General features: G+C 39.4%; 1 protein-coding gene and 1 long non-coding RNA gene across 5 annotated transcripts in view; both read left to right on the top strand.

The window, feature by feature from the left end:
• Ntm (neurotrimin) overlaps positions 1-25,240 on the top strand; it is a 968,521-nt gene that overhangs the window by 328,719 nt on the left and 614,562 nt on the right. The window lies entirely within an intron of this gene.
• The window catches only part of Gm15521, a 42,171-nt gene continuing 18,784 nt past the window's right edge, over positions 1,854-25,240 (top strand). The window contains exon 1 of the long non-coding RNA XR_870602.3: positions 1,854-25,240. This exon is cut by the window's right edge and continues 16,979 nt beyond it. This is a non-coding gene — a long non-coding RNA (predicted gene 15521).

Here is a 25,240-nt window from a genome sequence, read left to right as displayed (position 1 = left end):
ATGCACAAAAAAAAATAGCTTCATAAGAGCTAAGGGATCCAGATGAGGGAGTGGATCATCTGAGTGGGGCACAGAAATAGACATGTACTCAGGAGAAAATGAAGGGCAGTATCCTTGTCCATCCCCACCAAACCTGTGCATCCTGGGAGAATGCTGTGAGGGTGGTGGTGGGGTATTCAAGTAAGGCCACTATTTCTATGTACTCCAGCTTTAGGCCACGCCTATACTGCAGGCCTGGGCTTTAGGTTGGTACCTCATCTAGTAGCCTCATCTAGGACAGACCCACGACTTCAGACTTCCAACTTATTTCAATATAAGTCCATTTCTGATGACTCCAAACATCTTTGTGACCCCACACTTGGTCCCCATAGACTGAGGACCCAAACTTATCCTTAGCAACTAAAAGTCTACATCTACAAAAGAACCACAGAAGCTCAGATAGTTCCAGACTCCAAAGTAGTCCCACAAGACCAGGGTCCAGATCCCATCTCTTTTAAAAATTATCTTATGGGAGGGGTGTGGAGCATCCAATCCTGCTCACATGCATGTGCACATGCATGTACAGTTTCATGAACCCATGAATGCACATATAGAGGCCATAGGTTAACTATCTTCCTTTGTCACTTTCCATTACAGATTTTGAAAAAAGGTCTTAAAACTTTGGCTATATTAGCTGGGTGTAACCCCCACCCCTATCTCCTCACTTCCAGGACAAGGGTCATAGATACACATTGCCACATTTGGCATTTATGGTCATCAGGGATGGAACTCAGTTCCTCATCCTTATGTAACAAGCACTTTACCAACTGGCCCATCTTCCTAGCTCCAGACCAGTCCTTAGAAAGCAAGAATGTCTGTGTAGGCTGACAGGTGAAGAGCCCCATCCTAACAAAACCAACCAATAAAAACTGGAAAATAAGACAGTTCTTCAAATCAACAGAAACACATGTAAAACTACAGGGGTGAGATACTATCAGGGAAGTGAGGCAGAGACAAAGGGAAACAAAATGATAGTAACTCATTATAAAGAGGTGATGTACAAAGGCCAGGCGTGTTGGCACACCAGGAACCACAGCACTTATGAGATTGAAGTGGGAGGATCTCCAGTTTGAGGCCAGCCTGGATTGGAGAGTATATCCATGGCCATTGTGGACTACATCAAATGACGAGTAAAAAATGCCTAACAAAGTATTCAAAGAATTAACTTAAATTATCTCAATGAAACTACAAAAGAACATAGATAGCCTACCAAGACCAGGATAATAATACAAGAGTAACATATCAATGAAGGGAAAAAGATAAAACATTAAAAAGAGTCCAATAAAAGTGCCAGAGCTAAAGAACACAATAGCCACCTCTTAAAAGTCTCAAGATATTCAAGTGTAGACTTGATCAAGTAGAAGGAAGAATCGTCAAGCTAATTCAGTGTCTGTTTGCTTACATCATCTATCTGAGGAATAGAAAGGAAAAGCAATGATGCAGAATGCAAAAGCCAATGGGTCTTATGGGTTACCAGCAAGTGAGGCAGAACACTCATGATGGAAGCTTACGAAGCAGCTGATAGAGAAAGGTAGAGGCCTTATTTAAAAAGATGATCACTGAATACTGTCCACATATAGAGAAGGACATGACCATCCCAGTCCTCAAAGGCAAAATAGCTTTGAATAATCAAACATAACGACCTTCTCATTGAGACTTTATAGCCAAATTTCAAAAGTTGGAGAAAAAATGAAGTTTAGAGCATATAGAGTATATATATACATACATATATATATATATATATATATATATATATATATATATATATATATATATATATATATGAATAACTTTTCAGATATAAATAAAGTACTTTTCGTATGGTTGGTGGCAAATTTCTTAGGAGAAACCTTGCAGACTGAGACAGATTAGATGAAATAGGCCAAGAGAAACAGAAAACAAAGGAGTGTACCACCACTGGATCTGCCGTACAAGAAGTATTAAAAGGAGTCTCCAAGTTGAAATGAAAGAACACTGGCAAGAACAGATGGGGGAAAGGCAAAACTCAAGGTCAAGGTCGGATCCAGAATAAGCTTATAGTGCACAATCATTTCTTACTATAAATGATAAGATACCAAAGTATGATAGCAACAACCATTTATTAATGGTTATGTCATGAAAAATGACAGTTGTGACATCAGTAACATAAAATGTGTGAGACAGTGTTCGCAGCTGCTGACTAGCTGAGCTGCTATCATCTTCAGGAGATGGTGATGGTCCATATAAGCCTTGTGGTAAAGACTAAGAAAAGTCCCCAAAGCAACAGTACAAAACAGTCATTACATCACAAGACACCAGGAGAAAAACAAGAGAGCAATAGAGCAGATGGAGACATGATGGTAAAAACAAACCCTTCACGGCCAATAAATTACTAATTGTTAATGTATTAAATCATTCAATCAAAATGCATATAATGGCTGAATGCATTACAAAACAAGATCCAACTGTATGCTACTGACAAGGAGACTCACCTTAATTTTAAGGCCACAATTTTCTGTTTAAAGCATAGAAATGGACAAAGATAATCTGTGCAAAGGCCATTTGAAGAGAGAGAGTGAGAGTCTCTGTGCCTATAGGAGACAATATTATAACAATTGTAAATCCATCCATCAATCAATCTCAATATCAGAATACCTGAATATATAAGATAAATACTTGAAGTCATAGCACAATAGAAGGGTTCTTAACTGTCCCCTTTCCAACAGTATGTAAATCATCCAGACAGAAAGTTGATAAGGAACATTGAACCTGGTGACAGTGCAGGCCACTTGGACCTTAGAGGTGTGTGAGGAATATTCACAGGACAACTACAGAAAACACATTATTTTCAAATATCCATGGAGCATCCTGAAAATAATGTAAAGCCACATAGCAAGGGCTAACAAGTTCAGATTGAGATAATGTCTAGTACCTTTCCCAGCCTCAGTCACAGGAGGCTAGAAATCAGTAGTAAGATGCTCATTGATAAATATGTGCAAATTCAATTACACATTCCTCAACAACCAAGGCAACAAAGGAGAAAACAAAAGAAAAATAGTTTTAAATCTTGAAAGAAAATGGAAAAACAAAATTTAAAGGGTAATAACATTTTTTATTTAATCGTTTTTAATTGATATATGTAAGGCACAATTTATTATGATGATATATATGTATGTAAACACAGCATAATTATGTTTAAAATATATTACCCATATTCTGTCACACAAGCAAAAGCACTTTTCCAGCAGTTTAAAAACAAATACCAAATGCATGTTAGCTACAGTGCTTAAGAGCCCGTTGTGGTGATTCACACCTTTAATCTCAGCACTAAGGAAGAAGAAACAGGCAGATCTCTTTTCAGTTCCAGGCCAACCAGGGCCATATATTGTTTCAAACAAACAAACAAACAAAGTAAAAATAAATAAAAAAGGAAAGAAATGCAAAACTAAAATGATTATGGTTTTAATAACCATTCCTTTTCTCTAGCTGGAATATTCTCCTGTCTGCTTTTGTTCTCTGTGACGAATATCTGATCCTTTCCCATCTACCCTTCATCTTGAGAATCTAGTATCTACTACACTTGTGTCTTTGTCTATGAATTAAAATGTTAAAACTTCCTCTGTGGTGAGATAATCAGGTGCAGTATTTGCCCCCAGTGTCGTCCTAAGCACAATGTCTTCCAAGTCCATGCCTGCTGCTGTAATACGCCATACCATCTTTGTGAAGTTTAAATAACAATGACTAGTGTGTATACATCACATTTTCTTTATGTCTGCATCTACTGGTGGTACAAAGATTGTGTCAATGCCTTAGTAATTATCAATACTGCTACTATGAACTTGGTCATACAGTCATCTCTCCAGCATTCTGATATATATATATATATATAATTTTAAGGGACTTTGTGCTTTTTCATAGATTTATGCTGATGTGCATTCAACACATCTTTGCTAACATTTATTACCTTTTGCCTTCTATCCACCAAAATATTTCTAACAGGTGCACATGTTCTAATTAGGCAATGTTCTACATGATTTCAAAAGAAAATGGGTCAAAGTAAAAGAGGGCATATACGTCAGGCCCATTGCTCACACCACACACAGTTGTGAAAAGTTGACTCTTCTTTAAGTTCAAGAAGATAAGATTTCAAGATAGCTCTGGTTGGACAGCACAAGCAAGCTCGACATAGAAATACACACAAATAAATTAAAAAGCAAAACATTTTATTTTCTCTTTGTTTTGACATGGTCCTATAAACAGGAGATCTTAAGAGTCCAAGCAATAAGCTATTCACAAATTCAGTAATATTTCAGAATACAAAACTACACATTAAAAAATGAACTATCTACAAAAGAAGCTAAAATAACCAGTACAGGTATATATGCTCACAGTGTGATGAGCTCTAACTAACCTCAAGTTTCAAACTGCTAAAACCCCAGAAGAAAGCATGAACAGGACAGAAAATATGCAAAGGCTCTTTAGAACTAGAAAAAAGTTTTAATGATAAAGAAACATAATTTAAATTAATAACATTGAGATGGGTCTCTTTCTGCCTCACAAATTGTCAAAGTTAGAGAAAATTTTGACTCTATATCTTACCAGTGGGTAACCTAAAACCCTGCTGTAAGAGACATAAGCTGGAAAGCAATTTGGCTGCATGCAAGGAAGGTATTAAAATTCTAATGCTAAAAGTGCTAGGAATGTTTTTGTACCTGTTGTTCCCATTTATAGGATTATCTCCTGGGGTGGTAAAATAACATAAGGAAAACTGTTTTTTTTTTGTCAGTGATAGGCTATCCATTGTAATGTTGGGCAAAACAGCACAATGGTAGAAATAACCCAACTACTTAGCTGTAAGGGAATGGTGTGCATCTCTGTGTTTGTGAGATCTTTATCTTCAGGATGAATCAAAAATTCTTAAAAACTTTTGCATCTGTTCTCAACGTGTACAGACACCTTTCTTGTCACCACTCTTTAAACAGTGGAGCATAGCTACTCTACACAGCATATGCACAGAATTAGATTTCTAAGTAATGTAGAGATGGTTAGATATGTTCAGGAGACTGTGTGAAAGCATTGCCATTTTGTAGATGGGACTTGAGCATCCACAAGTTTTGATAGCTATAGAGTCCCCACTGGATGTGGAAGTAAAGATAATACACATTGTGAGGTAACTGAAATGCACACGACTTATTTAGACATGAAAACATATTGAAGGGCTCTTATGTAGTAAAATTGATTGTCAGCTCCAGAATACATCGGAGAACCAAACAACCCAAATACTCTCCTTGAAAAAGCTTACATTATTACGAAGTAGAACTATATAGAAATAATAGCATGTATAAATGACAGAAACTTCTGGATGATGGTAAATGCTAAGAAAACTGCCCGGGGAGGTGATGGGAGTGTCCAGAATTATGAAAGTGCGGTTTTCAAGTGGACTGAATTCTCCTCACTCAGCAGGTGTCATTGAACAAGTACACAGGGGGATGGAGGAGGTTTGTGGTAGAGCACACATTTCTGTGAAGGGAAAGAGGGCGGAAGTCCTTTTGGTAGATGTGAGCATACATAGTGCATTTCAGGATGATAAGGAGACTGATGTGTCTGGTGCAGAAGAATACCGAGAAGGTAGGGGAGATATGAGGAGCGAATGAGGACCATCTCACTGCAATCTGGATGACTAGAAGCTGCTGGTGACTTCTGAGAGGTGACCAGGATTGTCACTTTTCAAACGGCCTCTCTGGTTGCTCTCTGGTAGCAAGAATTGAAGCAAGGAAGCTCATGCAGACTAGCAGAGGGTAGTAGAAGCTTAAATTCAGCAGGTGAGGCTTCTCTAAGGGATTGGTGGTCAATCTAAACCACAGGAAGGCAGCAAGGGAGACCTAGGGCTCAAGGGACCATCATTTTTTCCCCTGTCTTCATATCTACCCAAATATGGGATTTGGTTTATTTTTTTCAATTCACTAGTGCAGTGGCTCTCAAAGGGTGACATGTAGAGTGGTACACACTGGGGAGGTTGAGGAAAAAATAATTCTTCAGGATCACCTCACACTCAGTGAGCCAGAAACTTGAGGGATGGGGCCTGGCTATCTATGGTGTAGGAAGTGTTGAAGTCACTCTGATAAGCTAATATTACATCCTGACCCCAGGCCCAAGATTATATGTGTAGAATGGAGGCCACTGAGTTTCCTAGAATGAGAGTTATAACCTATTTTCCCACTAACAACTTAAAAAGGACCAATGGATGTCCCCACTTTTAGCAATGCTTTCCCAACCCCAAAGCATCCCAGCAGAGTTTCCTGTTCTTTCTGATTTTCTTCTGTCCAAGCCTGGCTTCCTTCTATCTGCCCCACTACTCAATCTCTGCAGACCGGACATGGGAGAAACAGAGCAGCTGGACTCATATAATCGCAGGCTCTTCTCTTCCTAATGTCTTACGATCTCCTCCTGTCTCCTCCTGAGTGAAGAAAATAGTTCTGTTTTAGAGAGAGGGATTCTGCTGTTACCTGTAGTGTGAGCATCTTCTCAGAAACGTGTGCATATGTATCTCTAATGTATGTATACAAACACATATAATGTTGATAGAAATAGTCATATGCATATACACACACGTGTATAATAAAACAAAACACAAGCAATTCTCTATAACTGGGGGCAGTGGCTTCTCTTTTCTTCTTTCTCCTTCTCCTCTTCCCCAGTGTCTCCTCCTCCGTCTTGCCCTCCTAACTCTTCTCTCCCTCCTCCTTGCTCTCCCTCTCTCCCTTCTTCTATTCCTCATTCCTTTTTACACTCTCCTTTACATTTTTAAAATCTTCCACATATAAGTTCCTCAGTAAATAAAAAATAAAAACATAGAAAAGAATAAGGGAAGGGGAACTAGGAAGGAAGGGAAATAAGGGAGAAATACATGAGATTCTCTGTGTACTTTGCGCATCTTGGTCTGACTGAAGGCAGGGATCCACAGAGTGACAGAGAGATGCTCAGGTTGGTGAGATTTAATGCACACTCTTGGATGTATATGTCCTGGAGCGTCTCCTCATGCCCTCTCGCTGTGGCCAAGAGCTTCATTCCACCCACAGAGGGCTAGGAATTGAATCTCTCTTTGGGAAATCAAGGATGTCACACCTCACACTGGATGTGCTATCAGAAAGTGAAGCAGATTTTAGAACAACAAAACAGAAAGTAGTTGAGCACCCTTGCTAAATAAAAAGTGCACAGCACCATGCATGCATGTGGAAGGGAACGGTAAAAGGTACCAAAAGAGTTGTTCCCATGTAGCTGTGATGAACCCACTTCTAACCATTTACTCCAGCGTCCTTCTTTCGGCATGATTCAGGCTACTCTGTCTCAACACATTCACAGCTATTAAGCAAAGTCCAAATGTTCAATGCCTCATTAACACTTCCTGCTGCCAAGAGCAATTGTGTCTCTAGTGAGTCTCTTAACTTCTCTTCGCCAGTTTGTTCTTATCACATCATATAAGATGATTGTAGGCATAGGCAGGCAGATTTCTGAGTTCGAGGCCAGCCTGGTCTACACAAAGAAACTCTGTCTCAAAAAACCAAAAAACCAAAAGAAACAAAACAAAACAACAACAACAACAACAACAAAAAACAACCTAAAAACAAAACAAAACAAACAAACAAACAAAAAGATTGTATGCTTCCCCCCCCTATTTTCTTATAAACAATCTCTATAAAACTTTCCTCTCCTACTTTTTTGCAAATTTATTTTCTCTTTCTTCTACATATATGTGTTTTATGTTACAAGTAAGCAGCCATTTCCATTTTTTTAAATTAACAAAAAACTCATTTCCTTTTATTTTAGAAGTAAATAAAATTCTCTGTATCAGGGGGTCTTAGTCCATTGTCTGTTGATATAACTGATGCCATAGTCTATATAGTGACAAAGTATGAATATTTACTCAGCCCATAGAAGATGGAAGGGTCTCTAGAATAACAATTTTCACCCTGTGGGTTGTAACTGCTTTGATGGCCTGAGCAACTCTTTCACAGGGGTCACATATCTGATATCCTGTATCTGTTAAAATAATTTTTTAGTTGGATCACCACAACATGAAGAACTATATTTAAGTGTCATAGCATTAGCGAGAGTGAGAACCACTATTCTAGGAGGTGCATCATACTAGGGCTTTCTTACTGGTAGGAACTCTGTGATTCCTAATCACTTCCCATATGTTTACATCTCTTTAAGACCATGTCTGTACCTCCTTAAAACCATTTTTTTTTTCAGGGATGAAATATTCAGTGTATAAATTTGAGAGTGGGGCACAGATACCCACATCAAATCAGATGATTGTAATGCTTTTAGCTCTCTTGGGTAAATATCTAGAAGTGGAATAGCTCCATTAAATAGAAACTGTGTGTTTAGCTTTTTAAAAGTTGGAAAAGATTTCCTAAATAAACATACTGCTTTATTTTCCCCCCGACTGACTAAAAGGTAGAAAGGATGCTTACAGTCATGGGTCAGCAAAACCAGTACTCTAAAATTGGTTGGATTCCTGGGCGACCTACAGATATAGCATACCCTCCATCGAAAATCCACTGATGTTCATCACAGAACTAGAAAAAAAATCTAGCATTCATGTGACAGCACAAAAGACTCCAAGTAGTCAAAATAAGCATGAGTAAAAGGAACAGTCCTGGGGGTGTCACTATAACTGACTTTGCGATACACCATTGAGCCAGAGTAACAAAAATCCCAGGACATTATTTCAAATATAGAAACATAGATTTATAGAGGAGGAGAGAGGACCCCGAAATAAACCCTGTCAGATATATAAGTAACAGTGATTGTCTCCCATCTGTTGTCTGTCTCTTCACTCGGTTAATTGTTTCCTTTGCTATGCAGACGCTTTTTAATTTCGTGCAATTTCATCTGTCAATTCCTGGCTTCATTTCCAGAATGATTCGGAGTCCTTTACAGAAACTCCTTGCCTTTGCCAGGATGCCGAGTGTTTTCTTTGGACCATTTCAGAGTCTCAGGTCTTACTACCATTGATCCGTTTGTGATGAGATTACTCTTGTATGGGGTGAGAGATATGAATCTTCTTTCTTCTACATGTAGATATCTCGTTTTCTCAGTGCTGCTTTTGGAGGAGGCTGTCTTCCCTCTAGCATGGTTTTTATGTCTTTGCAAAAAGATAGGTGACAGTAATTTTGTGAGTTTATTTTGAGCCTACTATTATCCTCTTTTAACTTATTTTTCTGTTTTTGAAATAATGCTATGTTTTTTGGTTACTGTGGGTCTGCGGTGTAAACGTCAGGAATTGTGTACATACTCACAGTCTCCGTAGTATTGGCTCTCCTGATCTATGCATGTAAGGAGTTTTTCCACTTTCTAGGATCTTCTTCCTAGAAAGAGTTTTAATTGTTTTCTTGTGAAGATCTTTACCTTTCTTATATTAATTACTGGGCATTTTTTTAAAGGTACTATAGAGGGTCATTTAGTTGATTTCGGTTTTGGTGAATTCATTATTGGCTCACAGGAAAGATGCTGATTTTTCTGTGTTACATTTGTGCCCTACTACTTTTCTCAAATAGTTTCACAGCCTTAAGAATTTTCAGGGGTCCCCATTTTCCAGAATGGAGGAAGAGCTCCTTGAGTGTGTCCCTGTCCCCGAGTCCCCAGGTCCCCGTATCCATCTTAGGTGTGTTGTTAGTCAGCATGTATTCAGTGAGCAAGAGATTGATCTGAAAATGAGTAGAACGAAAAGAAATACCAGCCACATTCAGCTATTGTGCTAAAGCTGCATGGGTAGTTTCTGTTTATTTGTCCGTTTAGCATATTTTAGGTAATGAATATGTGGAAAACAAAAATGTCATAAATATTTCGTTACTTATTTATAGCATGAGAAAAACACTGGGGCTGGAAAGTTGGCTTGGCAGTTTAGAGCCCTTGTTGATCTTTCAGAAGACCTGGGGTTTCTTTTCCCAGCATTTATGTGGTGGCTTCTGATCTCTGCAGAATATTACACACTTGGTGCACATATATTCATCCACTCACTAAAAATAAATAAATAAATAAATAAATAAATAAATAACAATAATAAATATTTAAAAATAAGAACAAAGAAAAATTTTCTTGTGCAATCATCAGGCTCATACTATTTGGAAATAGGGATAATTTAATCAAAGGCTTACCAGCCTGCTAAATGTGTTTGGTAACCACTTGTAGGTTGTTGTCTAAGCACAGGTGAAGGCAGGCACAAGATAAGGCAATAGCCTGTGATTGGACAGTGGAAAAAGAAGGCAGGCTGAGAATTTTAGAGATGAGCACAGAGGGACAGAGAGGGAGAGACAGAGAGGAGGAGACAAGATGGAACGGACGTATAGGAGAGGAAGAGGAGCCAGAAGCACACAGTCCTGAGAGCTATAAGTATTGGGGATTTCTTAGATAGATAATTAAATAATAAGTTGGGTGCGCTTGCCCCATCTAGGTGTGTAGCTTGTGTTTATATCAATTGAGTTTTGAGTTAATTGTGAGGGAGTTTAGTGGGTTGAGAATTTACTAATATATATCTGAAGGATAAATTACAAGCCTCTAGAGTTTTGATTTTACTTGGTTACTGGGATTTGTGACAGCTAACCACAGGGGGCAGAGGGCTGGGAATGTGAGTGGAATCTGCAGCAAGAGACAGACAGTCGCTGCATAGGGCTAGCCATGGTGGCAGAGAGACCGCCAGGGATAGAGAGTAGCTGGCGTTAGTGTGAAATGGTGCCATTTAAATATTTCATGCAACAGCCACTGTCCTTCGATTTCTATTTTATGGACTAGCTGGACCAACATTGGCGTTAGCTGTTTTATTTCAAAGGTCTTGTGGAATCCATCAGTGACCAGCTCTGGGCTGTGTTCTCAGTTGCTACATGTTTTGTTCCTGTCTCCTTCACATTGCTTCTATTACAGATGTTTTTACATTGTTTATAACCTCGTGGTTCAAATTTGGTACCTTGCATGTTTCTAGAAAGTTTTTTCTACAACAGATATTTTCTAGAAATTGTGTTTTCAAACTAGACTCTATTGATCCTTTGGCTGTTACTGATCCCCGTTGTATCAACCCTCTTTTCTGGAGTTCTACTGGTTAGAAGCTGCTCTCTTACGACTGCTGCTTTGGTTAGAATTTGTCAGTTGTGTTTATTTTTCCAAAGAAGCCGTGATGAATTCTCTCAATCCTTTGCCTTGCTCTTCTGTTTCCATTTTGTTGGTTTTGTTCTAATCTTATTGTTTCTTTCTTTCTGCTGATATGTGTTTCCCCTTGTCCTTCTTTTTCTAGGACCTTGAGATGCATTATTAAGTTATTTATTTGAGGCTTCTCTGATTTTTAAATCAGAGATGTATAGCTGTCAACAAAACCCACTCTCATTATATCTTATAAAGGTCTGGTATATTCTGTATTCACTTTCATTCAATCAAAGTAAGTTTCAATTTTCTGATTTCTTCAGCATTCAGTAGTGGGTAGTTCAATTTCTATGAGTTTATATACTTTCTGCAATAAATCAAAATCTTTTTGATTTATGGATTTATTCCTTATTTATCATATAGAAGAAAAATATATTTCAATCCTTCTGAATTTGTTAGGATTTGATTTGTGCAACAAGAGGCAGAGCGTACCTGGTGTCGGGAAGTTAACTAATGAGCCAGTGCGAGTGAAATCACACTTAATGGGGGAGATTCTACAGCCACTGATTTACAAAACCAGTATAGTTCCTAACAGCAATCTATAAGCATGTGCCCTTATGCTCAGAGATAAATGTAATTTTCATCCCACATTAAGGAAACTTCTCTCTGCAATAGATGGAGATTACTATAGAAAACCACAACCAATCAAAAGGCAGAGTTGTAGAGACCAATTGCAACAGATACATCTAACAACACACTCCCACACCTAAAGCTCAGAGAACATTGTAGAAGAGGAGGTAAATGATCTGAAGATCCAAAGGATCATAGAGTTAGCTGTGAGATTTTGTTCCCTGGTCACATCACAAGCTACCTGCAAAGTCTAATCAACATGGCCACCCAAATCATGGACTGAACAAGTATAACACCAACAAACATGCCAAACTGGATTGGAAATAGTCCATCTGGTGCCAGCACTACACAAAGAGTAACAGGCAACTGAGAAGGCTTGGATTGGAAAAGCTGGTCTTCCACAGGAAGAGCGCACCAACTGGTTTTCTGCTGCTAAAAGTTCCTCTCTGAAAACATACAGACAAGTAATGTTATATGACCCAACAGGTTAAATTTAGAAGTATGTATGTATGTATGTGCAAATACGTTATGAATTCAATAGCATTAGTGAAGACAGAGGCCACAAATTTGAAGCTGCGTTATAAGAGGTATATTGGAAGTTTTGGGAGAAGGAAAGGGACAGAAGAAAATTTGTAATTAAATTACAACATCAAAATAAATAAACACACAAGAAAAAAAATGCATGCCCTCAGTCATAGGACCTCCACAAACCCAGTCATGCCAGTAAAGAAAGAACAGATGATTGATGGCTTGGGCACAAGAACAAAATGTTCGCAGTTGTATTCTGAAATGTGGTCAATTTCAGATAAAATTCAATGGGCAGCTGAGAAGAACGTGTTAATCAAATGCTCCACAGAGGTCAAAGTTCCTTTACTCTGTAATGTCTTTATCTCCTACAGTTTGGGGGATAGTCTGGATGACCTGTTTATTGATGAGGGAGAAGTACTAAGACTAATCACTCTTTCAGGTCTCTCTGGAAGGGAAGTACTCTCACAGACACACCGAAAGACTCTAAGTATTTCTTAAATCCAAACAATAACATTAATCTTCATAAATCCAGCCCTCGGTAACTTTACACAATGTTCACATGATAATATCGCTTTGCTTGTCTACCCCATGGCCTTCTAATAATGAAAAACACATCCAAGTGTAACTTCTAAAATCCACATGCTTTGTAAGAGTCACAACACAACACAACATAACACAATGTCTAAAGTCTCTTCTGAGATTTAAGACATTCTCTAATTGGGAAACAATAGATACATGGTTACTAATTCTTTAATCTTTTGTTCAAAGGCTCTTGTTTATTTTTGGTTTTGTCTCAGAAATGTGACCAGGTATGGCTTTGGTACAGCCAATAGACAGGGAGGCAAGGTTTCTATAATTTTATATTATACCACCATGTTGATTCCTCTGAGCAGGAACAGACATTCCAACTCTTCTGGAAACAAATCAATGACCACATCTTTGGATAACAATAGTTTCCTTACCTGACTTCCAAGATTTCCTGGCATTCTTCTTGAAAATCCCCTAGCACTAGATTGTCCCACAGTGAAAGAGGCTCTGGCAGAGCCATTGGAAGTTCCTGATGAGAAGAGATAGCCTTAAAGTAGACCCAAGGCAGTGGGATGATAATTATTAATATATTCTAAGTTCTTTGCCATAGTATGATTTCAAATTTTTCTCATCCTGCGATTTACTCTGTTTTTCACCTCATAGAGACCCTTAGAGAACAGATTCCTCTGATTTTGTTGAAGTCAAATTTTGAGGGTTTTTTTTTTTTGTAGCTTGTATTTTTTGTTTGTTTTGTTTTGTTTTGTTTTGTTTTTTTCAAGACAAGGTTTCTCTGGCTGTCCTGCAACTCACTCTGTAGACCAGGCTGACCTCGAACTCAGAAATCCACCTGACTCTGCCTCCCAAGTGCTGGGATTAAAGGCGTGTGCCACCACTGCCAGGCTATAGCTTGTACTTTTAAGATATGTTGTAGCTAAGAAATAATTGAGTAACCAAAGGTCATAAAAGTTTTCTCTCACTTTCTTCCTGAAAAGCTTAATGTTTAAGGCTTTGATTCATTCTGAGTGGATTTTTCTGTACCCCACAAAGCATGGCCTGCCAGTCTTAGCTTTGAACATGGATAGTCCATTGTTCCAGGAGTACACAATAGCCTGTATTTTCTCCACAGAATTGTTTTACGACCTCTGTAAGAAATCAAGTGTCCTTGTAAGTGCAGGTTAATTGCTGGATTCCATTTTGTCTCATTGATATTTTTTTAATTAGGGTTTCCACTATTGATTACTGTAGCTTTAAGTCTTCACACTAGATAGTGCTAGGCCTTCAATTTGTTTTCTTTTTAACAGTTGTTTTGACTACTCTCTGCCTTTTTTGCATTTCCATGTGGATTTTAAAATCAACTTGTCAATTTCTACTTAAGAAATATACTGGTATTTGCACAGAGACTATATTGAATTCATGGATTAATTTGAAGGGAATGACATTATAACAGTATCAAGTCTCACGACTGATTATATTAGTGTCTCTGTTTATTTAGATCCTCTCTAATTTCTCTCAGTATTATTTTGTCATGTTTTATGTACAGGTTCTGGATAATCTTTGCTGTATTTACCTCTAAGTATTCAATTTGCAGTGCCACTTTTATTTTATTTTATGTGTGTGTGTGTGTATGAGATTAAAATACAATTATGTAATTTCTCCTCCCCTTCCTCTCTCCTACTCCTTTCATGTTCCCTCCCCCATCCTTGGTCTCTTTAAAATTCATGGCCCCTGTTCTTCTAGTAGTAACACACATGTGTATTCCTAGATATATAAATACAACCTGCCCAGACTCTAAAATGTTGCGTGTGTGTGTGTGTGTGTGTGTGTGTGTGTGTGTGTGTTTGATTTCAGAGCTTTTCAATTGTTCCTGGAGAACCAATTGGTGACTCTTCCCTGGAGATGGCTATTTCTTCTGCTCTCAGAATTCCTCAGTTGCTTTTAGTTCTTTATCTCTGTTGAGGCCTCTTCAGCTTTCCCCCATCTATGTCATCAGGTCTATTTCAGCCATTCTTATTCAGATTTTAGGCAACCAGGTTGGTGAGACTTAAAAGAATGCAACCTCTCTGATATTTCTATGAGAAACCATCTCATGGCCAACTTTGTGTTTCTGTAGCTCTTGCAATCTTTCCATCCTCTCTTCTGCAATGACCCTTGAGCAATTGCTGGTTGAAGATGTATCATTTGGGGCTGGTCTCTACAAATCTGAAAAGTTTTAAAATTTTTTTCCTGGTACTTTCTATATTTCGCATCATGCTCATCAGTCCCACTGATCTCCCAGGTCTCCTCGTATCAGTCTTTCATGCTTACAACATCCCCTTCCTCAACCCCGCAACCTAAAAAGAAATCTCATTGTGGAAACTGAAGTGTGTCGCCATGTGTAACACAGTATGCCCTCCCCTTCCACTTCTTTGCTTGCAAATAGTCATTGCAAGGAGACATGACTCTGAATTTTGATCAATGTTGTTCTCTATGCATCGGTTTCCAGTTCATGCATGATTCCCCTCTCGTTGAGTGGGATATCAATCCAAGTATACAATGTTTGGTTGCCACCAAAGTATGTGTGCCACTATTGCACCCCTAGAGTTATCACGCCATGCTGGTGATTAGGCTTCATAGGCCTCATTGCTGAGCAGGGCAATTGGTTTCTTCCTTCCTTTTGAAACTTGCATGGTGCATTCTGGTGCTGTGAAAGCTAGTCTTCAGCAAGCAGGCTTTCTGGTCAGATCCAAGGCTGGTCTTCTGGGTCCTGTGTCTCGAGTGCATGGTGTCTTCAGCAACAGGGATATATCTTCTTCTTGGAGGTAACCAAGGGCCACAGCATTAACTCTTCTTAAAGATATTTCTTTTAGTTTATTCATTTGAATTTCAGATTAGTCATGATTTTATGAAGTTATCACTATTTTGCATATAATCTTTAGTGGTGTAATAATATTGTAGTCATTAGTCTTAGTATTTTTAAAAATTTATCTTATGTACCCATTCTTTCAGATTTTCAGCCGTGTGTACAATGTATTTTGACCAAATCCACATCTACCCTTCCTAATTTCTTCACACCCTCTCATGTCCCTTTCATAACTCCATATCCTTTATTGTTATGTTTTCTTGTAGCTCACTGAGTTGAGTTAATGCTGGCTCTATATGTATAGATAATAGGCTGTCTACTACAGCATGAGTGACTTACTATAAGGCACACTCCTGAGAAACAGACTGCCGATGGCTCTCAGCTACATTGGGGCTGCTTCCTGAGTCCTTCCTCATCTGTGCTGGGAATGTCGACTGGTTTGATCCTATACAGGTTCTGTGCAGGTGGCCACAGCTGCTGGGACTTCATAAGTGCAGTGGGCTCTGTTGATGTCCAGAGGATGTTGTTTTGCATCAGTCCTCTCTGGCCTATTTTTACAAATGTACTGCGGAAGATATTCTATAATAGTAATAATGCAATCCCTGCATTGTTTCTTCTTCCTTTCTTGCATTAACTAGAACTTCCAGAATGATAGTGAGTAGAAGATATTTAATCTTTGTCTTTGTTCTCTCCTGGAGTTTACAGGGAAAGCTTTCAGCCTTTTCTCTGTGTTGATAGCTCTGAGGTTTTCACAGATGCTCTGTTAGTTATGTTTGCTGAGAGTTCTTTGTTGTTGTTGTTGTCGTTTAAATCAAAAATCGATTTTAGAGTTCATCAAATGGTTTCTTATTTCTCTTTTAATATTATTGTAGAGTTTTCTAATTTAGTTGGTTAATAGTGTGTCTCACATTGATTAGTGGTTTTTTTTTTAATGTTCAGCCAAATTTGTATTTTTTAGTTAAAACTTACATGACCTTGTATCCTTATTGTACACTGTTTTGTTCAATTTATGCTTGGAGCTAAAATTATGCTCGAAACGTTAACATCTGTGTTCATGAGGGATAGTGTTCTATAATTTTGTTTTATTTTTTGTCATTTCTTTTTCCTGTTTTGTTGTCAAAGCAACACTGACTTTATAGAATAAATTGGGAATTATTCCTTCCTTTTCAATTTTCCAGAAGAGTTTATGTATAATTGATTATATTTCTTCCTTAAGTATTTGGTAGAATTTACAATGAAGCCAATTGAGCCTTCACGCTCACGTGGGAGGGTTTTACTTTCAAATTCAATTGCTTGCAGAGCTTTCTTTCTAAGATCTGTTAGGTAAGATCAGAACAGTATTTAGTGTCAGGGCTCACTGCTGACAGATACTCGCAAGGGCCCTGTTGAGTCTCTCATGAATTATTAGGGTTTCCTGTCTGCCTGTCCAGAACAGGCCTGCTGTTGGCTGTGTATGAGTGCTGGGAACTGGTCCCTCTTCTGGCAAGTTCCATGCCCAGCTTCCGGATGTTTCTTCACACACATGCTGATCAGGGCTCTGGGGAATACTTACATTCCCGTGATCTATTCTGAGAACTCTAATTACAGAGCTCTCTCTGTGTGCTCTCATCTATGCAGTTCCGTGTTTCCTGGGCTCTGCCTGATATATAGCTCCCTGAAGATGGCCCAGACGTTCTCTCTCAGAAGCTAGTTGAGACAGGTCTAAGGCTCACCCGATTTATTTTTTCATTTTTCCCAGGAATGCTATACTTACTGCCAGGCTGGAAGTTCCAGGGAGATGTTGTCTCATTTGTGATTCTTATACACATTGGAAGTTAAAAAATATATATAACCTGGTATTTCTCCTCCTCCATTTTAGGTGGAAACACGAATCCACCATTTGCTCTCTAATCCAGGGAAATTGTATGTGGAATCATCTTCCAGTGACAGCTATTTGGCTGCTCTGACCGTGTCTAGCAAAGGACATTCAGGCAGAGGAATACAGATCCCATTCCTAGTCGTCATGGCCATGAGTCTTGGGATGAAAACATGCAAAGGAGAGTCCTTTCACAGAGCTATAGATGCTGGTGCCTTGCATGTTTCTATGGCTGAAGGTGCAGTGCCTCTGGAGGGCCAAGTTCATGAAATGATAGGTTTCTGCCTGGCCTTCTGGGTGCTGCAGGAACTTGCCAACAATCCATCCAAGCCTGTGATTCTGAGCTAACCATGCTGCTTATTTGCTAAGTGTGGAAGCGTTTATGGAGGCCAAGGGGACCCTGTTTATTTTAAGTGTCCTGTTGTGTTCCATCAATGCTAATGGGGGTTGAGAAGCCAAATCAGCACACATTATATCCACTGGGAAATTCACTCTCCAGGATATGAGTGGAAAAGTAACAACAGCCTCAACTTTAGGCGAAACTCACAAGGGCGCAAGTTGAAGATAATTGGAAATTGCTTTGGACTGGCTGTGCGCAGATGGCAGACTTCCTTTCTTACTAGGTGTGTTCTCGCAGAGGTTTGTGCTCACCATGCACACATAGTTTTTTTTTTTTTAACTATAAACTGCTTTTAAAAATCTATGTGTGAGGATATGCACCCCACTACGGTGTCAGTGGGTACTTCCTTAAAGCAAAGAAGTCCCATTACCCAGAGGAATTGACTGACAGACTTCTGCGCACTGTTGCTTCGGTTGGTGGGTTTCTAGGCTGCTGAGAAGTTAACCATTGTGTGCTTCTTCTGCACCAGGTATTTGGTAGGAGCCTAATGGAAGTTATCCAATTTAATTTTCGTAACAAACAAGTATGAAAAACTCTGAGATCATCTTAAATGGCGATCCAGAAGCCATACATCTTCTCAACATGTATCTACTTTCAAATCCCAGGATCTTTTAAAAATATTTTTTATTAATTCTTTGAGAGTGTATACATGTATACAATGTATGTTGGTCAAAGTCACCCTGTTCCTCTCCTTAACGCCTTCCAGATCCACCCACCTTCCTATTTTTCTCCAGCCACTATATCTCTTTATTCTATTTGTTTGTTTCATTTACTTACAACCCACAAAGTATGATCGTGTTGCCTATATTCATAGCTATGAAAGCATCTGCTGGAGTGTGGTGACCATGCAGAGTCCAAACCTTCAAAGATTCTCTTCAAACTGATTCTCTCTTCCCCAGAAGCCACCAAATGTCATTAGCTTCTGTCATTGGGGGGAGGGGGGAAGGGCAGACTCAGGATCCCAACCTCTTCCATGATGAAATATTGGTTGGCTTGATCTTGTGTAACAGTTATGTGCACCAACCACAACTGCTGTGAGCTCATATGTGCAGGGTTCTATATCATGTGTACAATACAGTGTTTTCCCCTAGTCTTCTACTACATCTGGTCCCTAGACTTTTTTTTCTTCCCCTCTTCACAGTTGTTTCTGAGCCTTTGGGAAAGGGGGTTTGATATTAATGTCCCATTTGTGACAGAGCATCTCCAAAATAATTATTCTGTGAATTTTAGCCAGTGTCAAGGTTTCTACATGACTCACCACCCACTACCCAGTGTTACTTCTCTGATGAGGTCTAAGAGTTGTATTAATCTATGGGCCTAACAATACTTGTGTAGAGGGTGGTCTGACACTATGTCCATTTAAGAATAGAAGTAGGTTTACCCCTGAGGATCATGAACTCCTCCACCATGGGTTACTGGCCAGATGGACAGCATCAGACACGCATTTCCTCTTGTACACAGGCCCTTAAACCCAATCAGAAAGTAGTTAATTAACCCCACAACATTTGTGCCACTAGTGTATGGGTAGACACCATAGTCTTCATGGCTGGATAAGACCACTGATGGTTTGTCACCAAGCAGCCTGTGCAGCTATGGTACTCTTAAAGCCAGTTAGGAAGGAAGACTCTTCTTTTGCAGTACCAACTTGATTTCTCCAAGTCCTGCATCCAAGATGCGTACATTACTTGACCTTCGATTATTCCTCCAGAGGATGCTGCCTCGCCTTTGGACAGGTCTATACGTACCCTATTTACCGAAGTTGGGCTCTCTGAGAAAACAAAAAGTTCTCGTTCTTTGGAATCAGCTATTGTCTGGAAGAGTGACTTCACCGTGACAACCATCTACTCATTAATTCTGCAGATATGCAATATAGATTTTGAAGAGTTTGGGGGAATAAATCAAACTAGATTTTTAATTCAATAAATCTAGTGATGGTGGCCATGGAAGATTCAAATCCAACTTTTCCTGACATCTAGGAGTGATTTCTTTTGATGAGCTCAGTCTGCATTTCAATACGTTTTAGTGTCACATTGACTACTAGTAGGCTAGTGAACTATATTTCTTCCAGGGATCACACATGATAGGGGTTAAAACTGTGGAGTATGAACTATTCTGCCCAAGTTCATTTTTCCCTTCTAGAACATGTCCACGGGATGGCGTATAGATTACTTAACTTCTCTTTCCCTCAGTTGTCTTCATTTATAAAAATGAAGGTTGATAGTAATCACATGCCTTATAGAGTTTTCAGGGGGGCTAAGGGACTACACTACCCTCTTAGGATTCTGATACCCTTCATAACAGCTTCCTCCTAATTCAGGATTAGCCTTCTTGAAACCAAACTAACTGTTTTCACTGGTGCAGTATTGCTACAGGTGGAATATTTTATTGAAAATGCTTGACACTAAAAAGGCTTCACATTTTAATTATGACCATATTTAGGAACAGTTTCATGAACTTTACCAGTTGGCTAGTTCATTTAGAAATCCCCAAGTCATCCCAAATCTAAAAATATCTGAATAGTGCTATCTCTTGGGTTTTAAATGCCCTTTAAAGAACCATTTTCATAGGTTTTGGCCCCATATCGATTCTGTAAATTGATTAACTCAGGTATCAATTACAGTAACATGAGTGCAATGAACATAACTTGGTATTATTAAACCACAGACCTTTTCAGATTGCCAGATTAAGTATATTCACCACAGATTGGAAGTCATCAGATTTCTCTTCTCAGTACATTGTGACTTCACCTCACTACCCTTCATATTTGTCTTAGTGTAGTGGCTTTTGCACCAAGATGACATGGAACCAATTTCTAATATATCCAGATGGTCTGCAAATGACCTAAACTTTCAGAGACAGAATTTCTCATCTATGACTGGGAGATAAAAATGCATTCTTCATCTGGGTTTTGTGAATATGAAATGTGAAATGACTTGTTACAGACTTAGCACATTAGCAATTTTTATATGTGATTAATAAAAATATTAAATATCCCAATTGTCTATGAGCATTGACTTTGGAGTCAATTCTGTTTGTATATAAGGCCTTCTTTCACTAACCAAGAGAGTATTATGTTTTTCAAGTTAGATGGCTTCTCTCAAGCTCACCCAGTGCTTCAGTATGTACAATAAGACTCGTATTCCTTATCTCTCACAACTGTTGCAAAGAATAAATAAATAATGCCTATAAAGTGTCAAGCACAATACAATACCTGAAATGTAGTGCCTATCAGCTACAACAGACACAAGTGCTATTACAATTCTCCTTATTATTCTTTCATTTATCTGGCTATTACTGTTTCAACACCATTATATGCTTAAATATCTTCAAGATTCTGTACACACAATCCAACTCACTACATTTAAATGGGGGAAGGAGACATCGTGTGGATCTCCCATGTCTCTAGATCACTATTCATCCTGAAAACAACACTAAGTTAGAATGGACTACTGGATGTACAAAGTGACTGCTACCATGAAAACTTAGATGTGATTCCGGAAGTTCACATGCACTTGTAGCCATAACAGCAAGTTTCTAGGTCATTCTTAGAGCACAGTAATAATTGTAACTGTGTGTTAATTTATTATAGAAATGTTCCAGTCTCAAGATCCTAGTGATCACTAGAAAGAGCGATGGAGAAGCATGGTGACAGTCCAAGGCCAGCGAAGCTGTTCTGTCTCTCTCGTGATGCTCTGGTCTGAAATACCAGCTCTTCTATCATTGATATCACATTAACACATGATATATATTATCTGTCTGTAATCTTTAATTTTTTCCAGTGAGGAAGTGGTGACCCAGAAAGGTTAAATGAAATATCTGAAGTCTCATATTTGGCTAATGGAGGGGAGGGATCAGATTCTAACTCTTAGACAATAATTTCTATTATTACTTTCTTAGAATTCCAGCTGTCACCAGTTTTTAATTTTTCAGAGAGGTTTAGGGTCATGCTACATAGGGTCCTGGGGCCTTTTAGTGGCTGATCTGAGACTGAGACCTGGTCCTATTGACCCTCGTTGTACATTGTACTGTTCTTCCCCATTGCACAATGGCATTAAGAAAATATTGTCTTCCGAATCTAACCGTTGAAAGTTCTGAAGCATTATTTTCTACCATTCACATCACCCAGTGGTGTTTTAAGCCTGTTTGCCATGGCAACCATCAACATATTTAGTTCCTCGGTGCAGGGTTGGAACAGCAACTGCAGCTTTGCTATTGTTCCTGGCAATGAAGAGGAACGTGCAGAGCCAAAGACCAGTTACCACTAATCCTCTGCTCACAGTGATGGAGACCGCTCAGATGCTGGACCAAAATCCAGCCTTCTTGCTGTATGTTAAGCATTCAGACAATAAAAGCAGGGTAACAATGGTAGATTAGAGTCACCTTGAGCACCTTCCTGTTGCTCATTGTGTTCTCTGTCTTCTCTGCTTTTTCTTCTTTTTCTTTCTTCTCTGAATGACAATAGACCTCAAAGCTACTTTACCAATTTCAACAAAGCAGACAAATGCGCACCATCACATTCCAAATCTCCAAGAGACTAAAGGCTGGACTTCTGGAGAAACATAAATACATCTAAATAGTTTGTTTATTTTCCCCATCATCTTTTATATGATTTGCCTTCTTTTAATATCTTTAGCAACAAACCTTATATGTGATGGAGAGGGGTGTCAAGAATGTTTGGTATTTCTGCTAAAGATACGTAGTGCTTGAGAAAGGGTTTGGTGTTGGCTGACCCCTAAGGAGACAAATTTATCAGGGGAAGCAAGAGGAGGCCGCCTGACGGTAGCAGGCAGCTAGAAGGCCTGAGGGCTAAAGCCATTTCTTGCCATAGTCATGTGACACTTCAAAAATAATTTCCCAGTTTGACATTACTGATAAGGCAGCACATTGTATTAGAAGGCCCTTCACAAAAATCCTGGGGAGGGAGGGACTCTACTGTGTTTATATCATGGATTATAAATGAATACACTAATTAGCATTAAGTGGACAAGTTGTGTGTGTGAGGGGGAGGGCAGCTATCTGGGCCATGGCTTTGTTCTCCAGCCCAGATGTTGTGCCAGCTGCAGGGTGATGAGGGAGCCTGTGGACCTCACCTTCTCTACTTATCTGGTTCATAGCTGGAGGCTTCTCTCTTTGGCTGCCCATCTGGCTCCTGGCATCAGGAAGTAAAATTATTTTTTTTCCAAATGGAAGGCTTTGAATCACAGCTGTTAATTACCAGATGATTATTAAAAACATATATTGCCTACTGAGGTTTGAGGAGACAGCTCATTCGTGCTGTCTGGTCCACCCTAGTGGCTCCCAGCATCAACCCATATATGCTTCGTCTAAAAACACACCATGGCTTTACAGCACATGCAGGGAACATGCAATGGGGAAGGATAGTGAAGAGACTATAGGATACCACTTAAAGTCATCAAGACAGTCCCTGAGTGTTGACTGCCTTAGCCCAGTGCTGGGATCAGATTACAATTTGGGAGACTTTCAAACACCTGCAGCCCCTCTAATGGGGCTGACTAGACCTGTTCACCAATAATGACCAGAAAGAAGGAAAGAAAAAAGGCCCAGCAGACGGGCGCTAATAAATTATAGATTTCAGCTGCATACTGGGTTGCTGGAACTCAGATGAGAGACAGATGGAGTCTGCCTGAACAGCACAGCCTGGGGGTGGAGAGAGCAGGCAGGGAGATGCAGATACTTTGCAAGACAGAGGAAATGCCTGGAAGTTACAGCTGGACAAGGAAACAAGAGAGCTTGGGCTTAAATAGTGTGTTGGAAGAGGAAGGAGAACTCTGATGCTCTCTACCCATAGCACACATGGTCTCATTCTGGGCTCCTAAGTCCAGGGAACAACATGTTGTGTCCTATTACCAAGGAGTTCCCTGTCATTACTCAATATTCTGCATGCTACTAGGAATGGTAGGAAAGACTGTCATTGAAGATGAATACTCTTTGTGGAGTTCATAACCTAAGAGGTGATAAAGGCTCTAGTGAATGTGCCAGTTCACAAGCCAAAAAGGACAGCAGATAAGTGTTGACTTCACGTACTCAATAAATGTTTATTGAATGTGCATCATAATGTGTGTCAAATACTGCATCAATGGGCACCATGGGAAAAAAAATCTTGACTCTTGCTGAGTCTCTGTTTGAGCAGGATGAGTCAGACAGTATCATATTTGAGGTTTTAAAGTGTATATGATATTATAGACAGCCATGTAGAGGAAAATGAATGAGATTAGATCCATCCTGATGGAGGTGAGCATGGGTGTAAGTAATAGGATCAGGCTATGGAGATGAAGTGACATGAAGAGGTATCCAAGACAGAGGATGTGGCTTGCAATTAAGGTTTGGTAACAGAGGCAAGCCTGGCATGTTCTAGAAAGAAGCCAGTGGTTTGGGTAGTAAGAGAAAGGACAGTACAAGGGCACAGACAATAAGGACAGAGAGCAAAAAGAGACCTTGAAGACTGATAGGAAAAAATACTTATCTTCCTAGGTCTGGAACATGCTAGGCACATACTCTACTTGAGACTCTATGTCCAGCTTCTTTTTCACTCTATTTTTGAAACAGAGCTTAGCTAAGTAGAACAGGATAGATCTGAAATTGCTCTTTAGCCCCCAACGGCCCTGGACTTATAATCCTCCTGTCTAAACATCTTGAGTATCTAGCATTGCAGGCCTGCCTAATACCTTTTTGTTAGAAATGAGAGGGGAATCCGTTGAGTGGTCACAAGCTGAGAAAATACCACTGAGTCTCCCCATGATAAGATCCTGGTCTCTGTGATGTGCTAAAATCACTCGGAGAGCTGTTGAGTTGGGAACCACTGTGCCATTCCTGTAGGTTCAGGGGACTCAGGGCAGAGGTGAGGCAACTGTTCTTCTAATCAGCCTCTGCAGCTACTGCTGTTGGTCTTGAATACCGCAGCCTAAGAATTAAACCAGGTTGTCTGTTGAGGCATTGCTCACACTAGGCAAGATTTAGACTCAAGCTGCCTGCTCACTGGTGGATGTATGAATAGAGAAAATGCTGTCATATATTCAATGGGCTATCCTTCATTCACCAACAGCGTGAAAGTCCATCATCTGCAGCAACATGGATGCAACTTGACAACATTAATTAATTAAAATAAAATGGACAAACATGCTCTTGCTTGTATGTGGGAGCTAAGCTGGATCTCACAGAAAGAGAGGCTTTTCTAGAATCTGGAAAAGATGGAAAGGGGAACGAGTAGAGGAAAGGCTGTTAATGGGTTCTGAGGCACAGGTGGCCAGGACGGATGGCTTTCTAGTGTTCTCTATTGTACAAT

The sequence above is a fragment of the Mus musculus genome, chromosome 9 (genome assembly GCF_000001635.26).
Source record: "Mus musculus strain C57BL/6J chromosome 9, GRCm38.p6 C57BL/6J".
Lineage (NCBI taxonomy): Eukaryota > Metazoa > Chordata > Mammalia > Rodentia > Muridae > Mus > Mus musculus.
This window is presented reverse-complemented; position numbering and strand designations above follow the sequence as displayed.